The following is a 17138-nucleotide window of genomic DNA, read 5'->3' on the forward strand; positions in this document are numbered from 1 at the left end:
TTATACGGATTTGTATAAATATAAAAAGTGAAAATTTAATAAAAGTTACAATTAAATTAGAAATTTTATAGTGAGAATTAAATCTTAATAAATAATAGATAAGTTTCGCCAGTAAATAGTTGTATACAGTAAAACCTTGATAATATTTAAGCAATTTTAATATTTATTTACTTTCAAAACAAATTTTGATATGAAAAATTTAATTTATGTTTATAATTCATAAATAATTTATTCTAAGTAAATATTTAAAATTTTACAATTTTGTATTACTTAAATCTTAAAAATAAATTTTGACACCCTTTTCCCCTCAATTATGAAAATATTTTTTATGTCAATATATTTGCATATCTTTACTTTATTCAAGCATAAAATTTTAAAAGTATTTATGTATTCATGAGTGTATAAAAATGTTGGAAACCATATATAATTTATCCGATTTTTTTTTTAAATGTTAACATTACAGCTTGTGGAATTTTCTTTATTTTAAGAAAGAAAAAAAACATAAGTGCTTAAGATTTCCTTCTTAAGAACATGTTAGAGATGTAAGACATTATTGTAATTTCAGTTTTTTTTTTTAACGGCGACCTTTAATTCATAAGGGAAACGTTAACGTTACAAAAACATTACATTATCTACAGCAGCAAAAATGTCAACGTAAAAAATCATATAATTTGTCATTCACACTTTTAAGGCGGAAATTATACCTTGTGGTAAAATATGTCATGTATATTAAAAATTTAAATTTACATAAACTTTACATATAACTTGGTGGCAATAAGATAGGCATAAATCATTATGGTGCATGGAGATTAAAAAAAATGTATAATGTTTAAAAGTCTCTAATTTAACTATAAAGAAATATTAAAAATTAAGTTAATAAAAAATGCCGTAAGAAACTAATACCACATTTTGAATTTAACCAATAATCTTGTGAAACTAATTTTTTCCGATTAGAATGAAATTTTCATTCGTATTTATAAGAACTAATATACAGTCAGTACGAATTGTATTAAAAAAATAATCTGTTATAAAACAAAAAAATTATTCTTTTATTGATTTTCATTCAAAAGTATAAATCATAGAACGAAAAATTACTAAAAATCTTTGACTCTAATTTTCTGGGTTAAATATTATAAAAAATTCAAAAATTAGTTTTTTAGCTAAAAAAGGTAAAGTTCTTTTTATATACTATGAGACCTTATTTGTCTAAGTTTCATGTTATAGGTTCTCATTTATTCCTAACTCTACAAGCTTAAATTCTATCCCATAACAACACACAGCTTCATTCGTAAAAAAATATATATTCTTGTCATGGTGACCACTTGTAACGGTGACCAAGAAAAAAATTAAATATAATTGTTAAAAATTATAAAGACGGATGGGTATCGCTTAACTTTTTTCAAATTTGTTCACACAGTATTCCTATCCCTTTAAAACCGGAGAAATTATAGTCAGAAATATATATAATTCAATATATCAACATCTTCAGATTTCCAACAATTTAGTCAAATGTGCAAATACATATTGAAGTATTAACAATTTGTATACATCCTCTGAAATGTTAGGAATTTTATTATTTGTTATCATTATCATCATTAACGAGACTTTGAAATTTCAATGACACTTTCCGTTAAAATTGTCATTAACAAGACGCTACTTTTTTAGGTAAATTAAAGAAAGTTGAGTCAATGTTATATAATTAAAATGTATTTAAGACGTAATATACAAGAACTTTGGTCAATCTATTAAAAGCTCGATGACTGTCAAACATGACTCGATGACTGTCAAACAAGCAAAAATCTAAATTTTTTTATAGTTGTCATCTACAAAACAAATGGACTAAATGAAGTGTAATTTTGAATTTGAATGGGATATTTTATTTTTATATGAAATTTAACATCTTGTCATACAGAGCGAGAAACTTTTTAATCCCTTAAAAATATAGGTCGTAAAAAAAATATTAGTTATTACAAAATTTTTGGTCACTATATAAACTAACACAAGTATTTTGGTCACTATATAAACTAACACAAGTATCATTGGTTGTTCTTCAAACAATTCATGTAACCATTAAGTCAATTATCTAAAAAAAAAAGACATACACTTATGTATATACACACCATTTACTAGAAATCTGGCAGTAATAAAATTAGTAGCATAATCATTCTCATATATATACTTCTATTTATACTAAGTTTAACCTACTATTAGCAGCAAGGAGTGACACAAGAAAAAGGTCATACAAAAACAGCTAATAACCTTAAAAATATTCTTAACAATTTTAAAAACAAACATTTATTTTCCGTTTACGAGTAAACCCAAGTAAAAATGTTCTAATGAGTGGGAGGAGAAAGTTGTCAACAGCAGAAATTTGTAAGTAGAAGGAACTATGTTTTTACATGGATTAAAAAAAATAGTTATATGTACTAAATTTTAACTTTCTACCTTTTTATAGCACATATATATAAATATTAATATTTGGGTCGCATTAATTCTTTACAGTTAATGCTACCACACAAATGTTTGTATTCACATTTAAACAAAGGTACGAGGGCAAAATTAAATTGTATTTTAATCATTATTACCACAATAATGAAATAATTAAATTGAGTGCATTAATTTTTTTGATATCTATTGATTATAATGATGACACTCTGAATTTGTAGAATTCTGAAAATATCTATGTCGAAGAACATTTCAAGCATTTCATATTAAGTTCTTATATTTTGTGTAATCTTTTTAAATACCAGAAATACAGCCTGTAAAGGGCAAAAATTATTTATTTTTACATATTTCCAATAGCTGTAAAAATAAAAATTTTCTTAAAACCGATTCATATATCCCAGTTGGCCAGATGAAAAGGTTAGTAGGACGATATTATTTTTTTGTATTCGGTATTTCGTGAAATTTGTTATATCGTTTAGAATCATTCTAATAATGCCTTTTAATTAATACTTAGGAATAGCTATGCAGTTAATAATTCTGTACTTGACTCAAAATTATGTATAAAATATGACATTTGTATATCAAAATTCTATATCTTTCTTGTTTTTCTACATACATATCTTGAGTGTAGATATGTATTTACAAGAATTTTCTCCGCCATATTAATGAGTTTCATCATATTCGTTATTTTCACAGGCTTTTAAAGTTTTTATGATTTTATTCAATGTTTTTATACGTCCTTTATAATAACTTAAAATTCGTTTTGTGCACTAGAAATACTCTTACAGACATTATAGTTATTTTTTTTTTTCATAAAAAGCAACAGTTGTTATTATAATTGTATTTGAACGTTTTGAAACACATACATACCTAGTTGAAAGTGACAAAAACATTTCTTCTTCAGTCTGTTTATAACACTCTGCGACAGCAATTATTGGACTTGATTTATTAATAACAAAGAAAAAAGTACTCTACTTTAACTTTTGAAGTGAATATAACGAAATTTGTCTGATACGAAAAAAGATAAATAAAAAGATACATAAAAGATAAAAATTCTCAATTTTATAATTTGTTACATTGTAATGAAAGATTATACATTAAAAGCATATTTCCGAAATATTATGGTAAAGGAATATTAAAATTGAAAACTGAGTATACAGTTTTTCTGAATACGATATCTACTTTGATTTAAGAAAAATATATTGAAAATTCTCAAGGATACGAAATGATGTCATTTTTTTCTTGAACAATTATATTAAAATTAGTTTTGATTTTCGGATTGTCCTCTTTCATTTGATACCTATACTGATAAAAACTAATGTTTATATCCTTAAATCTTTAAAACCATTTGAATTAAAAAGTGAAAACACAGTATTTGTATATGCATACATGACCTCTAGTGTCATATGTACATGGTCTTATTCAATGTAAAAAAATGTAAAATTGTATCACTGTGTAACAAGCTTAATTATATAATGTATAATGAAATATTAGTTACACATTGTGAACTTTTCTTCATCGATATTGTTAAACATAATGTCATTAAATATTGTTGTAAAAATTTCTATGTATGTATATGTGAGCCTGCTTATTTTAATGTCTCCACCTGAACTGTTGTAGCCATTTTAATATTATTTACGTGAGAGATTGACACAAAATGTTTAAACGGAACATTTTCAAACATGTTTGTGGTTTGATGTGTAAAATAATTTTAAATTTTAATATTATTAAATAGTTATTTTTAAATTTTCATAGGATTTTTGAAAAATTTAACAGATCATTATTTTTAATAATGCCTTTAAATATAATTTTTTCAATATAAATCTGCATGTGATTTAAGAAATATTTTTACATCTGTACAAACCCATAATGTAGTGTAAATATAAAAATATGTGTACATAGTCATAACTTTGTTACTTTGGAGATACTAAATGATTCATTCGCGTTTATGATTTTGTAAACATATATTATTTATCTTTGAACATGAAATTAAAAAAATAGAAAACCTCCAAACGTGGTTTACGGAAATATCAGTGGTTTATGGATTGACTTTTAAAAGTTCTTATTATCAGCTTATTCATTTTACTGCTCATTTTCATTATAATCCTATAAACATTTCACTATCATATCGAAACATAAAAATTTTAATTCCAACTACAATACTAATAATATTATAATTAAATTTTTAATTTTTAAAAAACTGCTCATACTTATTGTAATTTTCAATTACACAGCTATATTGCAAAATCATATAATTTATTTATACAAATCCACAAATTTATTAATTATTATATATGAATATTAAATATAAAAATATTTTTCATTACACACAGATTGTAAAAAAAAAAATTATATACAAATGTGTTTTATTGTTTGTGAACATAATTTATTCACAAGATCTATCGGAAATCCATTTACTCAAATTATTTGCATAATTAATGTTGACATATATGCTGCGTTTGTTAAATTAAACAACAAACAGAGGGAGGATTGAAAAAAATACTTATATTTTAATGAAATAATTAAATTAAATGTTGTATACACACATTTATCTTCTTCAGCATATTTATGGTTGTATTCGTAAAAAAATATATATTCATAAAATTGTATGACACACTAACATCGAAAATGATAGCCAAAGTACTAAACCTACAGTACGAAAAGTGCCAATTTGCACCTTTCGCTAGTTATATTACCGCATTTCCAAATTACTAGTTACCAGTGGTATATGAAGTGGTCAAAATTTTGCCAAACATAAACTACATTTCACCATTGTTATCAATAGTTCACATTTGATAAATTTTCGTATGAAGTTTATAAAAATAAATTCTAATTAAATGTAGTGCATATAATAAACACATGGCACATTTCTGACGAAATGTAATGCTGAAAGTGTACGTTTTCATTAAATGATTTAGAAAGTACAAAAAATTTTACAAAAATTACATGCTATTTATAACAACAATTAGAGATTTGCCCGAATAATAAATCAGTAGCTCAGTGTTAAGAGCTTCTAACTACAAATTAAGAGACACCGAGTTCAACCCCAGTCTCCCTCTACTTTTTTGTTGGAGAATATACACTGGTAATATTAATAGAAATATGTTATGCATAAGATGTCAATCGGCCACTCGCAATGATATCAACAGTAAATAACATTGCTGTGGGTTGAAAATTATAACTAATATTTCTTGAAAAATTAAAAGTTTGACTTATGTAAGCCCACAATTATTATTGATGATAAACAACAATTTTCAATAGCATTTTTTAATTTGTATATACTGAGGCACTCCTAATACTCATAAGTATACATATTAGAGTGTTTTCGATTGTTTGGAGAAAAAATAAGATACTTTTATTCCCACCGAAAATTAAATTTTAGTTTATTCTAAGAGATCGTTTCTAAAAATATTTGTCCTATGGTTAATATTCTATAAGCTGGGTCAAAGGATAAAAATGTTCTTTTTAAAATTTTCAAAATTTCTTTTTAAATTTCTTTTCCAAAGAAGATATTCTAACATTAGGTAACATACTAAAGGTGCTTTCAATTTCGTATGTGAGAAATGCAATTTTGGAGCCACATTAATGTACATAAATATTTAATTATAATGGCGTTAAAAATACGTACATATATGTTTACAAACTAAATATTGTCATATGAAATCCAAAAAGCTGTTAATTATAAAAAACCTTCTAAAAGGATAAATAAATATTTTTTATATATATTTTTCCAAGTTAAGCTAACTTTTTATAAAAAAGTAGTATTTTAGGGAAAATTTGGAGTTTTTTACTTACAAATATATTAAACATATGCCCTTGAGAACTAATTTATTTTGAAGCAAGAGGACGCAAGTTACATTAAAAACTTTAACTTTTGAAATTTAAGTTAAAAAAGGGTTTGTCGCTCAAACAGGACGAGATATGGCAGGCATAAGGTTACCTTGTTCTCTTAATGATTTTGAAGTATGTATGTATTTAAATTTGTCTTTAAAAAACAATAAATCGCATGTATTCATTTAAAGTGCATTTTATTGGGTATTAACAAATAAAATTTTACAATTTCATAGTTAATAAACAAATATATAAATGTTAAAGTAATTTAAAGTAGTAGTTTTTTATTTAGGGCATTTAGGTTTTCATATAACGATATACCTACATACATATATGTATGTGTAAGTATTCATATTTTTATAAATGTTTATATCTTTGTCATCAGCAATTTTGCTATCAACAATATTAAATATTATAAACCATAGTATTTACGCTTTTTCACAAGGATTATGGTTTTATATAAAAATGACACTTTATTGTTAATTAGCCTACATCTGTACTTAAATATGTAATATGTTTGTATGTATTTGTAGCAACAAAAAAGGTAAATAAAAAACTTTCATTTATATATTTAATACAGGTAAAGTGAGTGATTAAGCATATATGTATACTGTGTTTTCGGGAAACATTATTAAGTTGGATCTTACAAACGCTACAAGAATAAGAAGTAATTACATATTAAATTTATAATTTTTTAAAATTATAAAAATATTATATATTTATCTATATTTTAATAAACTTTATAGATTCACTTGAAATTCAATATATTTCATAAGTAATTAATATATATTTTTTTAATAATAAATTCACTTATATGTAAACCACCCTAATGTGCATATGTGAATGCGAGAAAAAATTCATTATTTGCGGTTTAACTTAAAACCATACTACCGAACTGAGTCAAACCAAACGTATAAATTAACCATCCGAGCAGATGACTACAAAATTATATAGTCAGCTTGCTGCTTCATTAATCAGTCAGCCCATTAATATGCTTTTAAAACTGGGTAGTCATGTAATTTTTATTTAATTATGTTTCAATGATGTTTGTGTATACATTTAACGTATTTTCAGAATTTTTAAAATTGTTTACTTAAAGTTACTTTTAGAATTGGGTGTCTCTTGGACCATTTTTCATTGGAATACCCCTGCAAAAACTATTGGAGCACATGACCCGTTTATGTGATTCCAAAACGACACTTCTGTAAACATTATAATAGTACTTCAAGCTAAATACTGTGTTTTTAAAAAAAATTATGTGAAATTTTTTTAAAAAAACTTCACACACAAAAAAATATAGCGAATATTTTATTGTTGAGAAAAAATTAATCAATTGTATGAAATAATGTGGATTCTAGTTAATTCATGTGGAAATTTAAATAAATGTTTATAAACATGTGTTCCAACATCCATTATAGATGGATAATTTAGATACATTTTTCATTTATAAAAAAATATAACGAAAAATTTTCCAAAAACTTACATTTTATTTTTATTTTTTAAGAGCATAAAATTTTGGTTTTATTTACATAACATATAAGTAATAATAAACCATAAATCCCCATGTTGATATCTCAACATAGACCTATGTAATGCACGCTGTGAACCATGTTGTTTTCTACAGGACTACTTAACGGATAAAGGCTAGTACTCTGTTTAAAGTTATCCGTTAAGTAGTCCTGCTGAAAAAAACATGGTTCACAGCGTGCATTACACAGGTCCATGTTGTTGAGAGTCGTTTTATTATTACTCTGATGTAATGCATATATAAATGGATAAATGGATATAAATGGTCCTCAGCTATTAGATGTCAATGTTAATTGTTTGTTCATATATTTTTTAAAACAGTTTGGGAACAGTTCTAGTCCTAAGAAAAATCTAAAAAATATATATATTAGAGTATTTCAAACAAAGCAACTTGTTGTGCTTATGTAGGATACATAAAGTCCATTAACTTGGAAATGCACCAAAGCAAATGACAAAATACTTTTTAAATATTCGTGTGTAAAAGCATAAAATTTAACAAAAATACCTTCAAAACGGTGGCCAACTTGCAAATCACAATTTTTTAAATAACTTTGATCTGATTTGGCAAATTATGTTTAGCGTTGTTATAGCGAAATACTAATTGATTTGTTTGACCCGATTTTGAAAGAACTTTTTTCCTTTGGTTTTAAAAAATTATCTTAAATGCCATAGATATTCTGCTCTATCCTACATATTTTTTAGTAGTTCAAATTTAAATCCCTTCCTTAATGCATACAATTTTTTAATTATATTTACTGATAAATCTCAGTAAATATTGGAGGAAGTTATTTGTATACCTACATATTCATTTATTTTATTCTTTATCCTTTCATCTCTCTTGAACACAAGAATTGTGTAAATAAACATTCGCCCACAATACTTAATTTAATGACTGATATTAGGCTGTTCAAATTCAACTACAAATTAATATAAATTAAAAGAGATTTTCTATTAAAGGGTTTTAATTTATCGTAAGCAAAAATAATGCTGTATTCAAAAGTATGTACTTGATATTATGTAAACATATTGTTTGTGTTTTAGTTTAATTAAACATAAATAAATATTTAAAATAAGTTAAGTTTCAAATAATAAAATATAACTTTAATGATTTCTATAGGAATGTACCTTAAGGGAATTTTTGAGTTAAATTAATTTTACAATATTTTCTGTAATTTGTATATGTAGTAGTTACTATGTACAAGTGTATTATTGTTAATAATTTATGAAATTATTTTCATTTACTTGCAGGTCAGTAATTGGAATTATGTACATTGGGGTGGCCACAAAATAGAAATCGCTGAGCGCCGAAAACATAGATCATTCATTTAGATCAAGATACCACATACAATTTTTTAGTCCTGATTTCGGTACGGTATCAAAGGTGCCATATAATTAAAAATTTGGTATCATATAAAAGGTTTTTGAAAGGCGATTTGAATATCATATGAATATATATTTATTTTTTTATATTTGTTTTTTAATGTAAATAATTAAAATAATTAAATATTATGTAACCGAAAATATTATGTTCCCGATCTTGGGTTTTCTATTTATATATAAATTTCATAAGATTTCCACTGATATGAGATTTATACAAACTGGACCCCCCTAGTGTACATATTTTGTAATTAAATATTTTTTAAAAGCCCTCAAAGTCTTACAAAAATATTTCAAATTAAACAAGAATCGCCCTTAATATTAATTTATGAATATGAACTAAATCAAATATTTTTAAGAATATATGAAACTAAATTAAAATGCCTCGTATTTGGGTTAATCTTTAAAATATATATTCTGTTGATGTCAGAGATAGTGTAGGTCCCTGCAAACTTGTCAAGAATATGCAATTATAATCTCCTTATAACTACTCCTCCGGGTGAAATGCGCATTAAAAAATTTGTTAATGCAAACTTTTTATAATAATTTTAAAATTTTTGCAAAATTTAATTTTCTTTTTTTTGTATTATTAACTTAAGACGTGATGCAAAAATTTTGTAAATTTTATGCAGTAAATTATATTGATGGATTTAATAGATATTGCGAAAGAAAAATTAAATTTCTTTCATTAGAGCGGGCCTAGTAGCGTTTATTTGAAAAAAAAACACTTTGCTTTCAGACAGCTATAGCCCCATATGATTTGCGGAAATATTAGTGTTAAATAAAAGCTTTCTTTTTGGATTATTCCAAAATACAGATTTCAAAACCTTAAAAATTAATTCACATGTACAGAAAAATTTGTAGTAATTTAATGAATTCATACATAATAACGACATAGAATTAAAATTATGTTTTCAAATGCTGCGAAAAAAAATGTTGCAAAAATAAAAAAATATTAATATTTTACTTTTATTCGATATAAAAATATACGAGAAAGCTACCTAGTTTATTTTATTTTTTCTGATTTTAAATAGTAAACTTTTTAACGCATTTCTGATAGAATTATTTATTTATTTATTTATATTAAAAAAGGAAATGGCTTAATCGTTATTTTATATATTCGAGTCGGAAAATTATATTGTGGAATAACAAACTTATATACATATACCCTTTTCCAGAAGAGATGCAAGATACGATCTTAAACCAGTAGAAAATAAAAATAGAAAAATTAAATATCTATTTAAATAAGAATATTATTAACTACTTTCTAAATCCAGGTTGATTCCTTGATTTGGTGAAAAGTTATTTTAAAAATAGTAAAATGACATTAAACATTCAAAACCATTGTTCTTGAAACGACATTTTTTGGATTATACCAGTCTTGTGGTAAATGAGCGATAATGTATGTACGTGTAAAGTTTTCTACTCGTATCCTCTGTGTTAAATATCAAATACAACATGTTTCACAGTATAAACAATTTGTACAAAAAAAAAAAAAAAATAAAGCCTTCTAGCAACAACTGCAACAACATGAGAAGGTCAACAAGATTTAAAAGAATGATAAGTATAGTTTCAACATGTTTTAACACCTGTTGCAAACAACACATACATAATGTTGCAACATGCAAATAAAACAACATTTCACAATGTTCACAGAGTAAATGCAAAATCAGTAAATGTAAATTTTTGCATGCGAGGTTTTCTATTTAAAATATACATATGTATGTATAATACATATGCGCATAAGTAAATATAAAGGTTATCCTTAAAATAAAACATCGTCTAAAACATTAATAATGCAAACAAAGTCTGTCAGGTTTTTTTTTTGCAAATATTACAAACTTTTTTAAAAAACTGTTTAATAAAAGTCGACACTAATTTGTAACTTACTTTCATTTTTAAGAAAAGCTCTCAAACTATAAGTGTCATTTTTATGAAATTTAATTCAAACCTTTTATGTTTAAGTAGGTGTTATGAAAAACGTTTATACCCTACTTATTATTACATTTTGAAGTGTTTTATACAATTTTTAGCAAATGTTAAGTACTTATTTATAGCTAAATTTAAGGCTTGTTATGAAAATGCTAAATTTTTTTTAATGAAATTTTGTTATTAAATAAATATTTTTTTATTATTTATTAAAAACAGTAGTTTCCATTTAATTAAAAAACAACGTTGAACCGTCTACTTTATTTTATGGTCACATCTATTATTTGGTTTTTTATCTTAACAGCATCAATAAAGTTAATTAAATTAAACCATTTAATATTAATGTAAAAAATTATAATCAGTAATTTAGCACTCTTATTTACACTTTTAGCTTGGATATAAAAAAATATTTTAACATTTAAATTAAACGTTTTTATATCACAGCAAATTAGCTTAATAAAGTTACTAAAAAAAATTAATTCAACTTTCCTTTGTTATAATATATTTTTTAGAAATGACATACTATGTGGAGTTTGTCAGCGTCGACTTAGCTGCAGAGGGTTTTGTGTTATTTGGATTTGTAAAAAATCGGTATAAATTCTCATGATGAAAAAAAAAAACAGCTGTTGAAATTAATTACCAATGTCAGTCCATCCTTCTGTGTAACTTTTAAAATACTATAGAAGAAATGAGATAGATAAATAATTCAGTAGTTCGCGATTAATGATTCCAAATTGAGGATAAAATAAATTGTTTCTAAATTCTCAAAAATGATTTTGTTAAAATGAAATCGCATCTTGTTTAAACATTATTGAGCTTAATAAGTTTTCTTTTCATAAAAAAGTTTCGAAAAAAATTGCAGATTTTTTTATATATTTTACTATGATCAAAATATTCAATAGCTGGTAGGGAACAGAGGTCCTTTTCAAGAAGAATTTTGATTGAAAGGAAGAAGTAAAGTAGTCCACGAATTACAAGTAATTAGAAAAAGTAGTCATCCTAAATCGTATGAGAAAACGTATACAGATTCTATATCTTCAAGCAGAAGCTGACTAATAAGTTAGAAAGTAATTATATGACACATTGTTAAAAAGACGTTATTATTGTACTTCTATGTACTCAGAACGATAGAGGTTATTGAATGTTTCTTTATGATATACTGAAAAAATATTTTCGGTAAAATTATATGATATTTTTCATGTACAAATTTCAATTATTTATATTAAATATTTATATTTTAAAATTTTAAAAAACAAACATTTTTTAAAAAAATATTTTTTTTAATATGTTGCATGTAGACGTTTTTGACCTTTTATATAATAACAAAATTATGTTGAGTTTCCTTGTAAGAAATTTGGAAAAAAAAATCACAAATACTACAAAAAATTTCGAATTAATCTGACAAAATAAGTTTTAAAGTTTTATTTTCAAAAAAAGCAGTTTAACTTAATATTTTCTATTTCTATTATTCCAGAATACTTTTAAACCGACCTCTACTTACTTTAAGTGTGTTTTTTTCATTTGCTTCATCTTCTTTAAGTCTTTTCACAAACTTAAAAGGTAATAACTTATTATTTTGTCATGTAATAAATTAAAGGTATTTTTTATTTTACACCATCAGAAAACAGAACACAAAAGTTATTCCTTATAATATTTTCATTGACACTGGTGGTATACGAAATGGAAGGTTGACTTACTGGCTGACTGGTTGCCAGCCCACTGGTGTGTTGACCAGTAAAAATTAATTTAATGCTTAAATTTGTAGGTAGTCCTTATACATAGAAACATAAATAAATTAAATTTTCATTTCATTCTTTTCATGATTGGGCAATATTTTACAAACATATTTGTTGATTTGTGTTTATTTGCAGGAAATAAATTATGAGCAAAATGGTTTGTTTTATTTTAAGTAATATTCAAATTTAATTGCTTTAAATGTAAATATTCATTATTATCATCATTTAATGTAAAATTAAGAGATTAATTTTTCGTTATTTATAGCTTTAATAGAAAAGCTTAAATTTTTTGATATTTAGCTAATTTTTTCTATTTAATCTATTTTCATTTATAAAAATAATCCGATTAAATAAAATTTATTTAAAGTTTAAGTTAAATGTATCTCTCCTTTGTAATTAGAATACTTTTAAATTAAAGATTTTGTATTTAATTAATAGTTTTTAAAGAAGACATTGCACTGAAGAACTTTTATGTTTAAGCGTTAACAAAATTGTAATTCTCATTTGGTTTAGAATATTGATAGTTTAAATTTTCATCAAAAGTGAGAATTAATATAATTTAATTAAATAAAAACACGATATTTTAATTAATATATTTTTGAAATATTTTTAAGATTGACAGCCAAATGTGTAATTTGTTGGTGTTTGGTTAAAAAAATCTGAAATAGTAAAGAAATTTATTTCTCAATTTAATTTCGATTCACGAAATGGAAAAAATTGAATTAATTGCTTGCAAAATAATAAATTATAAATATGTATGACATGTAAAATGTAAACACGCCTACATGGAACATAACATGACACATTAATGAAATGTTTGTTGGTCATACAAAAATAAAAAAAACTTACCAGAAGTTGAATGAGCATACAACCAAGCAAATGAACGCACAAATGGAAAATTTAAGAAAAATAAGATGTTGACATGCAAAACCAGTCAGCAAACCAATTATAAATAAACTTCAACTAACGCAAAGGAGGAGAAGGAAAGACCAAAAGAAATGAAAAGAAAATAATGCAAATGACAAATACTTTACGTGCTGCACACAACTACTATACAACAAATGTACACATACATTGCACATTCACAAATGGATTGACAATCACCCACACAGACACACAGAGAATTTTCCAAAAATAAACGATAAATGAATTGAAAATTTCTTATAAAGAGCAAGAAAAAATACAGCTGCACATAATAAATGCTTTGATGAAAATTTCTAAAAATCTTGAAAGCATTAAATATTGAAATTGGAATTTTTGGCAACATTCAATATTATTAATGGAAGAATGACTTTTTAAATGCGATTTGTTTTTTTAAATAGTGTACAAATTTCAATGAATAATGTTCTGTTTATAATCAAATATGGTTTAATTAGGCAAAATTTTATTTTATTTAAAAATGATATTGAAAAAGACCATCTAGTTCCAGTACAATGCACTGCAGTCATCCCTTGAGTGCTGGTTGGATCCAAAAAAATAACAAATACTGTACATGTGATAATATGATGAAATTAATATGTCCTCTTTTATTTAAAGTATATCATAAACCATATTAAACCGTCAACTAACATCGTAAAAATTATAATGATATGAAATTAAAAAAAAAAGTATTGATTGGTCTTGTACAATTTAGTCTTAAGCTTTTTAAAAAGTAAATGTATGTACATCTGTGTGTGTATACAAACAACTACAATAAAACATACTCAGTAATGTTTATTTCATTCTATTTCTTTTACTCTAACTTAAAAGTACAATGTCATAAAAATGTTCCGGAAAATCAATAAAATCCATTTTAATGATGTACACTGCTGACACACAAAATAAATAAAGGCAACAAATAACAAACAATCAAATAACTTTTTATACACAGTACAACTCGTAAAGTTAAGTTCAAGGCATCATTATTAAAGTTAACCAAATCAAAAATATTCTTGAATTAATATAGCAGTATTATTTTAAAATTTAAAAAAAATCTTACATGAAAAAAATTTATATTTTTGATATGATTATGAATTGACATTTGTTTAATAAGAAAATGATGTTGTGTAATTTAGAATAAATTATATGTAATTATGACAACTGAACTAATAATTATTCAATTTTATAATATTTTTAAGGTTTTATATTTAGTTATTTTTATAATCCTGTATAATTAAAAACTATTTGTTGATCATAAAATGTATTTTTAACTTGAAGTTTTTTTATGGATAATTTTTATGTTACCTGGAAATAAGGTGTTTTGTACATTTGTATGTTACATAACCGCAATTGTAAAAATCTCAAATTATGTCAATATTTTGTGAGTTGGATCAATGTAAAAACAATTCATTTTTTACAGTATTTCTGATATGGCGAAACGACTTTTAGTGCATGTTGAGAAACAAATAAATTAAAAAAAAGAAAAAATTAGAGGTATTTATATATGAGATTCTTAACATGAAGTTCTTTGGGACAGTCTAATGTTGGATGCTTTTATAAGGTATCATTGATCCAAAAAGATCCCCTACTAGTTTAGATCATGTCTTTGAACGGAATTTTTATGAGAATCTGTCAATAACTATACATTAAGGAGTCCCGAGTATCACATTTTAGGAGGAATGCCTCTAAAACAATGCATTTTACTAGATATGAGAAAATTAAAAAACAATTTGTTTTGAAAAGATCAGTAACCTACCAGCGACTGAAAATCTTGATCTCAGTATAATATATTCAAAAACCCATTTTAAATCATATCGTAGATCAAAAATATTCTACATATATTCTAAATTTTAAAATTATTTTTGCCTTTATCAGTTCAAAATTACGGAATTTTTAAGATCCATTTCGAAAAAAAATTTAAAATATCTTTTTTTTCAAAAATTATACTGAGGTCAGAATTTTTAATCTCTGATAGGAATGCTAAGGATCATTCCAAAAAAATATTTATACCCTACACCACTTTAGTGGGGTTTGTGTTGATGTTTGTAACATAGAAAAATATTCGTCTAATACCCACCATAAAGTATTCCAATCGGCTTAGAATCATTTTCTGAGTCGATTAAGCTATGTGATGTTTGTAACATAGAAAAATATTCGTCTAATACCCACCTTAAAGTATTCCAATCGGCTTAGAATCATTTTCTGAGTCGATTAAGCTATGTCCGTCCGTCCGTCTGGCCGGCTGGCTGTCCATGTAAACCTTGTGCGCAAGGTACAGGCCGCAATTTTCAAGATAATTAGATGAAATTTGGCACACACGCTTCTTTTGGCCCAGGGACGAAGCCTATTGAAAATGGTTAAAATCGGTCCATTATTTCGACTAGCCCCCATACAACCGTTCACTCCAAATAGGGCCTTTTGGCTTATAATTAATTTAAATGATCTATTATGTTAACAAAAGTCGACAAAACTTTGTTTTATAGAACTTTAAATGACACTGCCGATTTTTGAAATGATCGGGCTTCATTGATCCTATCCCTCATACAAACTCCCCTTCAGAAAATGACTTAAAGGTCAAAATTCACTTACAAACACTATTAACACTTTTAAATTCTACATAAATATTATTGAAGAAGACTCAACTCCCCCTACCAACATTTTTAAGGATAGGGCCATATTTTTCCCTACTCCCCTTTGAACCCTCTTGTAAAAAAAATATTTTTTTTTGCCAAAATAAAAGTAAAAATACTCCGAAATAAAGTTAAAAAACAAACCAAATGTTTTATTTTTTAAATAATCCCCATATTTAACATACATACTGACAGGTGTAGGGTATTATATAGTCGGCTACGCCCGACTATACATTCATACTTGTTTTTATTTTTCTCGTGTTTAGTACATTAATACGCATTGATTGAGTGGTATTCCTATATGAAATTCTTAAAAGGGCTGTTCCTTGGGATACTCTACTATACATACTCCTCATACAAGTTTTTTTCTTTTAGAATATAGCAATTCTTTATTAAACACAATAACCAATATATCAAAATATCTTAATAAAATATATAATCAATTTAATTCTTATAATTTTCCAATTACAATTTTATTATAATAAGCAGCATAAATGATTTCTTTAACCTACTAAACTAAATCTCATAAACTAAAACAAGGTCATTTAGAAATTACTATAAACAAAATTGTTCATAATTCACTTAAAACACGAACACTGTCTGATATGAAAAAGACAAAAACAAAACACATAAATTGAAGAACAGATTTAATTGCAGCAATTAAAAACACTCATTGTCTGAGCTTTAAGGAGCTTAAACAAAAAAAGTTTTCCTACACATGTGTTTTATTTTTAACCAAATTCAT

The 17138-nt window shown here is 24.8% G+C and overlaps 1 protein-coding gene across 4 annotated transcripts in view; it reads left to right on the forward strand.

Annotated features, from left to right (window-relative positions):
- The window catches only part of LOC111681562 (5-hydroxytryptamine receptor 1), a 118722-nt gene that overhangs the window by 24741 nt on the left and 76843 nt on the right, over nucleotides 1-17138 (forward strand). Inside the window, exon 1 of one of the 4 annotated variants that reach the window (XM_046948560.1) lies at nucleotides 12619-12669. The exons of the other annotated variants lie outside the window; for them this stretch is intronic. The gene's annotated coding sequence lies outside the window, so the exon portion shown is untranslated. Of the gene's footprint in view, nucleotides 1-12618; nucleotides 12670-17138 lie in introns of those variants that run through there. 4 annotated transcript variants of the gene reach the window in all.

This window comes from Lucilia cuprina, chromosome 4 (assembly GCF_022045245.1).
Source record: "Lucilia cuprina isolate Lc7/37 chromosome 4, ASM2204524v1, whole genome shotgun sequence".
Classification (NCBI taxonomy): domain Eukaryota; kingdom Metazoa; phylum Arthropoda; class Insecta; order Diptera; family Calliphoridae; genus Lucilia; species Lucilia cuprina.